Source organism: Rosa chinensis, chromosome 1 (assembly GCF_002994745.2).
Source record: "Rosa chinensis cultivar Old Blush chromosome 1, RchiOBHm-V2, whole genome shotgun sequence".
Classification (NCBI taxonomy): domain Eukaryota; kingdom Viridiplantae; phylum Streptophyta; class Magnoliopsida; order Rosales; family Rosaceae; genus Rosa; species Rosa chinensis.
The window spans coordinates 12,969,105-12,976,507 of NC_037088.1; positions in this window are offsets into that span (position 1 = coordinate 12,969,105).

Genomic DNA, 7,403 nt, shown 5'->3' on the forward strand with positions numbered 1-7,403 from the left:
TGTTGTTGACTTGGTTGACGACTAGTTGGGAGTCGCTAAATATGTTGACACTATCAGTGCCTGAGTCAAAGTTGAGGAGCAAGCCTATAATGAGTGCCACATACTCCTCTATATTCTTTGAGGCTATGAAGTTGAATTTCAACATGTACTCTACGTTCAGTCCCTTTAGCCTCGTCAAGATGACTCCCACTCCACAGGCCTTGGCGCAGTCTAAGCCATCGACATGGAGGTTCCATTTTGACTGTTGCTTGGGTGTTGGTTCCTCGGTGGTTGTCATGGCTGTACCGCTTTCCTCTGCCCCTAGGGTAGGTTCATCTTGACGTTCAGTGAGCTTAGCGATGAAGTCTGGTACCGCTTGGCCTTTCATAGCGGTTCATGGCTTGTATTCGATGTTGAACTTGCTGAGCTCGATGGCCCACTTACTAAGGCGGCCAGAGTGTTTGGGGTTCTGCATTACCTGCTTCAGCTGTTGATTTGTTAGGACATGAATTGTATGGGCTTGGAAGTATTGGCGGAGACGTTTATCGGTGACGATGAGTGCGAGAATGAGCTACTCCAGGGGTGTGTATCTTGTCTCAGCGCTGTTCATACCTCTGCCGGCGTAAAATACTGGGAGCTTGTCCTGTCCCTCTCTTCGTACGATGGTGCTGATGTGGATACCGCAAGATATATGTAAAGTATCTCACCTTATAAGGGAATGGAGAGGAGTGAGATTGCTGCTAAATATTGCTTCAAACTTTGGAATGCCACTTCATAGTCCGGGGTCCAATCAATTTCCTTCTTGTGGGTCCTCTTCATGGCTTTGAAGAATGGGAGACATCTGTCGATGAGCTTGGAGATGAAACAAGAAAGGGCGATTAGTATGCCCTGGAAGCTCTGAACGTGCACCTTCCACACCGGGGATTTCATGTTGAGGATTGCTTGTACCATGTCGGGGATAGCCTCTATGCCTCGTTCCTGACAATGTAGCCCAGAAATTTGCTAGTGGTGACGCCGAAAAAACATTTCTCAGGGTTGAGGCGCATACCGTAGGCTAAGAGAATGGCGAATATGACACGGAGGTTTGCCACGTGTTCACTGGCTTTGATGCTCTTTACTAGCATGTCATCCACGTATACCTCTATTATTTTGCCAAGGTACTCCTCGAACATGGCATTCATCAACCGCAGGTATGTTGCTCTGGTGTTCTTCAATCGGAAAGGCATGATATTGTAGCAGTATAGGCCTTTGTTGGTTATGAAGGTGGTGCATTCTTGGTCGCCGGGGTGCATCTTGATTTGGTTGTATCCGGAGAAAGCATCCATCATGCTGAGCAGCTCGTGTCCGGCTGTTGCGTCGACCAACTGGTCAATGCGAGGTAGCGGGAAACTATTGTTGGGGTATGCCTTGTTGGGACCTTTGAAGCCTACACACATTCGCCATTTTCCGCTAGGCTTTTTTACCATGACCAAGTTGGAAATCCATTGGGGATATTTGACTTGGCGGATGAACCCAATGCCTTGTAGTTTTGCGACCTCATCCCCTATTGCATGATATCTTTCTTCATCAAAGGTCGTTCGCTTTTTTTTGATTGGATAGAAAGATGGTTTGATACTTAACTTGTGCATGATGATTTCAGGGGAGATGCCTGGCATGTCGGCATAGGACCATGCGAACACAGTGGCATTATCACGCAGAAATTGTTTGAGTACCGTCACTATCTATGGGATGAGCTGAGCGTCGATGTTGACTGTCCTCTTAGGGTGTTCGTCAGAGATGCTGATGACTTGTAGGGATGTTTCTGGGTTGACAGGTTCCTTTTTTACATACTTCTTTTCGTCTTCTTTGGGGTCTTCAATTGCATCCGTCAACGGCACATGATTTCCTATCGTTAAGGTCTCATGGCGGCGCATTGATTGCGCTACTGTTGTTGAGTAGCATTTCGCGCTAGCTGTTGGCTTCCCTTCACACAGCCCGTGTCGTTGGGTGTAGGGAACTTCATGAGAAGCATGTATCCGGCAATGATGCACTTTAGCTTGTTAAGTGCCGGTTGGCAGATGATGGCATTGTAGGAACTGAAGCAGTCGACAACAATAAATTCTGTATGTATCTCTGCTGTGCATGGGCTAGCACCGATGGATAGGCGTATGTAGTCAGAACCCAGCGGTTGTGTGACGTCACCGGAGAAGCTGAGCAGCGACTCGTGATCTTGGAGTAGCTTTCTGTTTCGTTGGAGTTGGTTGTAGCAACCATTGAAGATGACATTGATAGCGGATCCGCTGTCAATGAGGACCCTTCCCACTGAGCATTTGTCGAGCATGGCGTTGATCAAGAATGGATCGTCATGGGGAGATGTACTCTGCGCTCTTCTTCCTCGGAGAAGGTTATGGGTTCCCATCCAAATCTTGGTAACTTAGCGGATCTTTCACAGCGGATGTTGCAAACTTCTTTGGGGTGGTTGGCACGCGCATAACGCTTTCTTGCCCTATAAGAATGTTGCTGATAGGAGCGCCACCGTCGATGGTGTTGATGCGACGCATGTGCTCAATAATGGCAACCACAGGCAGTGGCTGTCGTACTTTAAATTGTTCCAGCTTGCCATCCCGATATATAGTCTCGATTGCCGTTTTGAGAGCGTTGCAATTATTGGTGTTGTGACAGCTGTCTTCATGGTATTTGCACTACTTGCCGGTGTTCCTCGGTTTGCCCATTCTCAGAATTTTTTTAGGGGTGGCGGTTGGATTTGGTCCTTGCACTGAACATATATTTCTTCATATGAGGCTGTGAGGACTGTGAACACTGCGTACTGCTGGGAGGACTCTGCTTTCTTGTTGTGATTATCCCAGTGGAATGAGCGATTGACCTTGTTGTGGTAATGTTGATCCTTTTGACGCTTGCTATGGTAGTTGTTTTGCTACCACTCTCTCTTTTTGTCAGTTGGCTATGTGGCAGGGGTTTTGTTAGCGGTCTCCTGCTAGCTGGAGGAAGGTTGAGTTGACTTTGCTGGCGTTTGTGGAGGTGGTGGGGTTTCTCCATATGTGATGAACTCTACCTGTGCGTGGAGGAAGGCCTCGCTCATGACTTGGTCATACGCAGCGTTTGGATAATTGTAGTTGAGGCGATAGAGAAATGGTCCCTTTAGGAGTCCTTGTTTAAAGGCTGCCAGTGCCATCATTTTGTCAAGATTGCGGCACCGAGATGCCGCTGCTCTCCACCTAGTGACAAACGCTTTCAATGTTTCCTTTGATCCCTATTTGACGCTGAACAGTTAGCTTGTGTTATGATGTCCTATAGCCAAAAGGATAAACTGTGATAGGAAAGCATTCGATAGTACATGGAATGAGTCGATGGATCCCGATGGGTACTCGAAGAACCGGCTCATTGCCTTACTATCCAACGTCTCACTGAATAAGTGGCAGAGGGTGGCGTCATCGAATTCCTTGTTGTTAGTGACTTTTTTGAAGGTGTCTATATGGACGAAAGGGTCAATGAGGCTACTATACTGTGGCATTTTTGGCGTTTTTGCATGCACTGGTCTGACGGCCTGCAGGATTCTGGCGGTGAATGGTCCTGGCCTTGACGCAAAGAGCGGATTTTGGATTGATTTTGGGACGCCTGTCTCGGCCCGGATCAGCCTTTGCCCCAGTTGCTGCATTCTTTCCAAGATCAGGGCGGTTAAGTCGCCAGCTGGTCTTGCCTGGAGGTTCTGCTGAGCGAACTCCCACCTGCCCTCGGTTCTTGCTCTAGTTGCGGTGAGGTTGGTGCGTGGTTGTGATTCCGCTTCCTGTTCTATCATCAAAAGTGGTGGTGGTGGAGGGCCCATTCCCAACAGCTTGGATGGGTTTAGCGGGACCTGCATCTGTATGACTGGTGCGGGTATTAATCTTCCGCCCCTAGGTCGACTACGTCTGGTACTTTGTGATTGCTCGCTCTGCGCTGGGTTAGCACTTGCTTCCAGCACCTTCTTTAGCTCATTGAATTTTGACATCAGCGTGGCCACTTTCTTCTAGGCTTCGGCCTTTTCCTTACGCTTTTGTTCGTGCTCCCTGTTTGCCTTATGGAGGTCCGCTAGTGCCAGCTCATACATAGCGGCGAGGTCCTGGCCCGGTGAGCAGCGACTACTGCCTGGACGAGCCTCCGCTATAGTTTCAGTTAATGGGACCTAGAGGGTGTCTTGTGGTTCCATGCCAGGGTTGACAGGAGTGTTGAATAGTGCGCGGTTAACGTTAACCGCTGGGTTAACGTTAACCGCTGGGTTAACGTTAGTCGCTGGGTTGGTGGGTTGGGGGTTGACGTACTGGTCTGCTTGCTCTTCAGAAAATTCCCTGCTACAGTTAGTCATGGTGATTGTTGTGGTAGGGTGACGTTTTGCTCAAGGATTCCCACAGACAGTGCCAATGTTAATGTCTGAGACTCAGCGGTAGCCGAACCTTGATCAATGCGAGTTCGGAGGGCGAACCACTACTTGTGATGTTCTTGTTGCCTTCACTATCTGTCAAATAAAAAACACAACCGCGGTCTCCTCTACTCTAATGCCTAAGTCAGTTAATATATTTGTGTTGACAGAATAACGTTAGGTAACTAGTAAATGCATAATTAATGAGGAGAGAAGAGTGAACCTTTTATAGGTGGGGAAGAGACTGATCTCTTACTTGTTTTCGATGTGAGACTGATATGCTTCTGTTCCCAGCTACTGATACTTCAGCGAAGTGATGTTGGTGCGGAACGTGGCGGCGTGTCAGCTGTGATCCTGGGCTAAGCCAGAGCTCAAGCGATAGCATGTCTGGTGGTGTTTCCGTCAGTCACACCCTCGATGGCTGTTTGGAACAGCTATCGGTAGTATGAGCGTGGCTCATTGTAGCTAATTATGCTTTAGGTAAATGCTCATGTAAATACACAACTCACACCAAATCTTGACACTTTTCAAACAATAGAAATTCGTAATTCCTAAAACAATGTTTCCCGAAAAGTCAAGCCTCAAAACAATATAATGAAACCCATCAATCCCTATTGCTTAAATTACCCATCAACCCATAAGAATATACATATTTCAAGTACACACACACACACGTAATCATTCACTCAGGAATGTCACTAATACCAACTATAGTTTGCAGTTAACTCAATAACTCTCAAAATTATAAAGGTAACTTCATTCATAAATGAACATTGTGAGAATACTCACCTCAAAATCCTGTTGCGTCTTCTATACAGAATCGAACTACATTTTCACCAACAACTCGTCCAAATAACCTTGAGAAGCACCTAATCATCAATGGTCTCAAATCAGTACACGAATCACCAAGTAATTAAAGTTCAAATCTCCTAATCGAACAGCCCTGAAGTAACGCCAATCAAGGAGAAACCTCATCCGAGACCACGCAAAGTCTCCGGAATGCTTCTACAATCGATATATCAAAACCACAAGTCAATCGAACGCTCGAATCCTCACGGATCGAATAATCGAACGGTTCGAAACCGTAAAAATCATAACATATTCATACGATATCCAAAAATTGCATATTATATATCGAAATGCTCATATCGACGAGTAGATGATAAATAACACAAGAAACCGTCCCTTACATTGTCGAAACGTCGCCACAGGTGGTGGAACAACCACCACCGGCCAAAACTCAAAACCATCTTAATCCAACCGTCCAAAATGTCAAGAACACCAAATAGAACAACTTTAATACCTGGGGTTTGAACCAACTTAGCTTAGATCCGCCAAAATAAAGCTCACAAGCTGAGGATCACTATTCACCTTGTGTTGAACCAATTCCCATGTAAATCGCTCCAAACAACCACTAAAGATCGACAGAGGAGGCTGCTGTGAGCTCCACAAGCTTGGTTTGAAGCCCCACCGTCATTGGAGATTGAAGAACCGATCGGGTCCGATTGCACTAAACTTTGTTGCCTTCCAGTGCGGCACATGGTGTAAATCGTCGCTAGAGGATGCCACAGGGAGGAGCCCACGGTGGAGGCAAAGAAGTCTGTCCAAGTTTCAAGGCCGGAGGTCGCCGGAAAAGCAGGGTCGGATCAGCCGAGTACGGGTCGGGTCAGTCGAAAGTCAGGAAAGAGAAGTGAGCGTTTCAAACTTTCCGAAAAGGGAAGTTTCCAAAAATATTAATAGTAAATTTCCGAAACTGGAAATTTCTATTTATAGAGATTTTCCAAAAATATCCGAAACTTCCGCAGACCATAACTCTCTCATACGAACTCCGATTTCGGCTGTCTACATGTCAACGAACTCGTATCGACGCGCTCTACGACTTTTATGAAGGAAGTGTTCAGAGAAACCCAACGAATAAAAAGTCAATCCTTGCGCCCCCTCCCTAAAATGACGCTTCTTGAATAATTATTCACTCGAAACACTTCCGCTCCATCCACGAGCCACAAACCCTTCCGATAATCACTAATTAGATTCTGGAAAATCATCAAAAAATAATAACGGATTTCTGGGGTATTACATCGAGTCTACCAATCTAGCACAACCTAGCTTATTGCGGACTTGCTTATATAAGTAATTTATATCTATAATTTTTTTTACAATTTTGGGATTCAACAGAATCTTAATATCCAAATATTTAAAATTTACTGCGGAGGACAGTTCATTCATAATTGAGCGAGAAATTACACATAATTATTGCCTCAATAAGGTTGTTAGAAAGAACCATTATCATGGCAAAACAAATCTTTTTATAGCTGTGACATAAAACTTGAGTCATGAAAAATGAGGGTGAGTATGTGTCTTCTTCCTCAAATGTAGCCCAAGCCTTGCTAGAAAATGATGTTGGACACTCATCATCCAGTATGACAAGATAAAATATAAAATAAAAGGTTGTAGCCCATAAGTCAAGCCCTAGCAGAAAAAAACTCAGACCCAAGACCAGGAAAATCATTAGTATATGGCCCAGCATAAAGCCCAAATAGGCCTACTTCAGAGATGTAAAAACAATTTACTCTTTATTTTCTGCGTCTTTAGAATCGACTTTGAGAAAACGAGAAGGAGCAGTGCTTTTGTAGGGAATCGATGACAGAACTGATGATGATTTATAAATGATGATCTACCCTCCTGTAAGTTTAAGAATCCAATCTTGTATGCGTATTTTTAATTTTTTCTCTATATTGGTTATTTCTTATTACACTGGTTGAATTTGGTTCTCTCATTTTCTTTTCCAGTTCATTTATATATATGTGAATTGAAAAAAATTGTAGTGATATATGCATGTTTCTCAATCTCTCATACAATACAGTCACAATTTTTTTGTTTAACAGGCTAATTTTTATTACTTTAAAACTCCCCTATAATTCATCTCCTCCTAATGAAATTTCAGAACCTATGAAGTGATCATTAAATAGAGGTCAGATATGCTTTGTGCATGCATATCAAGCATAGCTATGATTAGCAATGACATAAT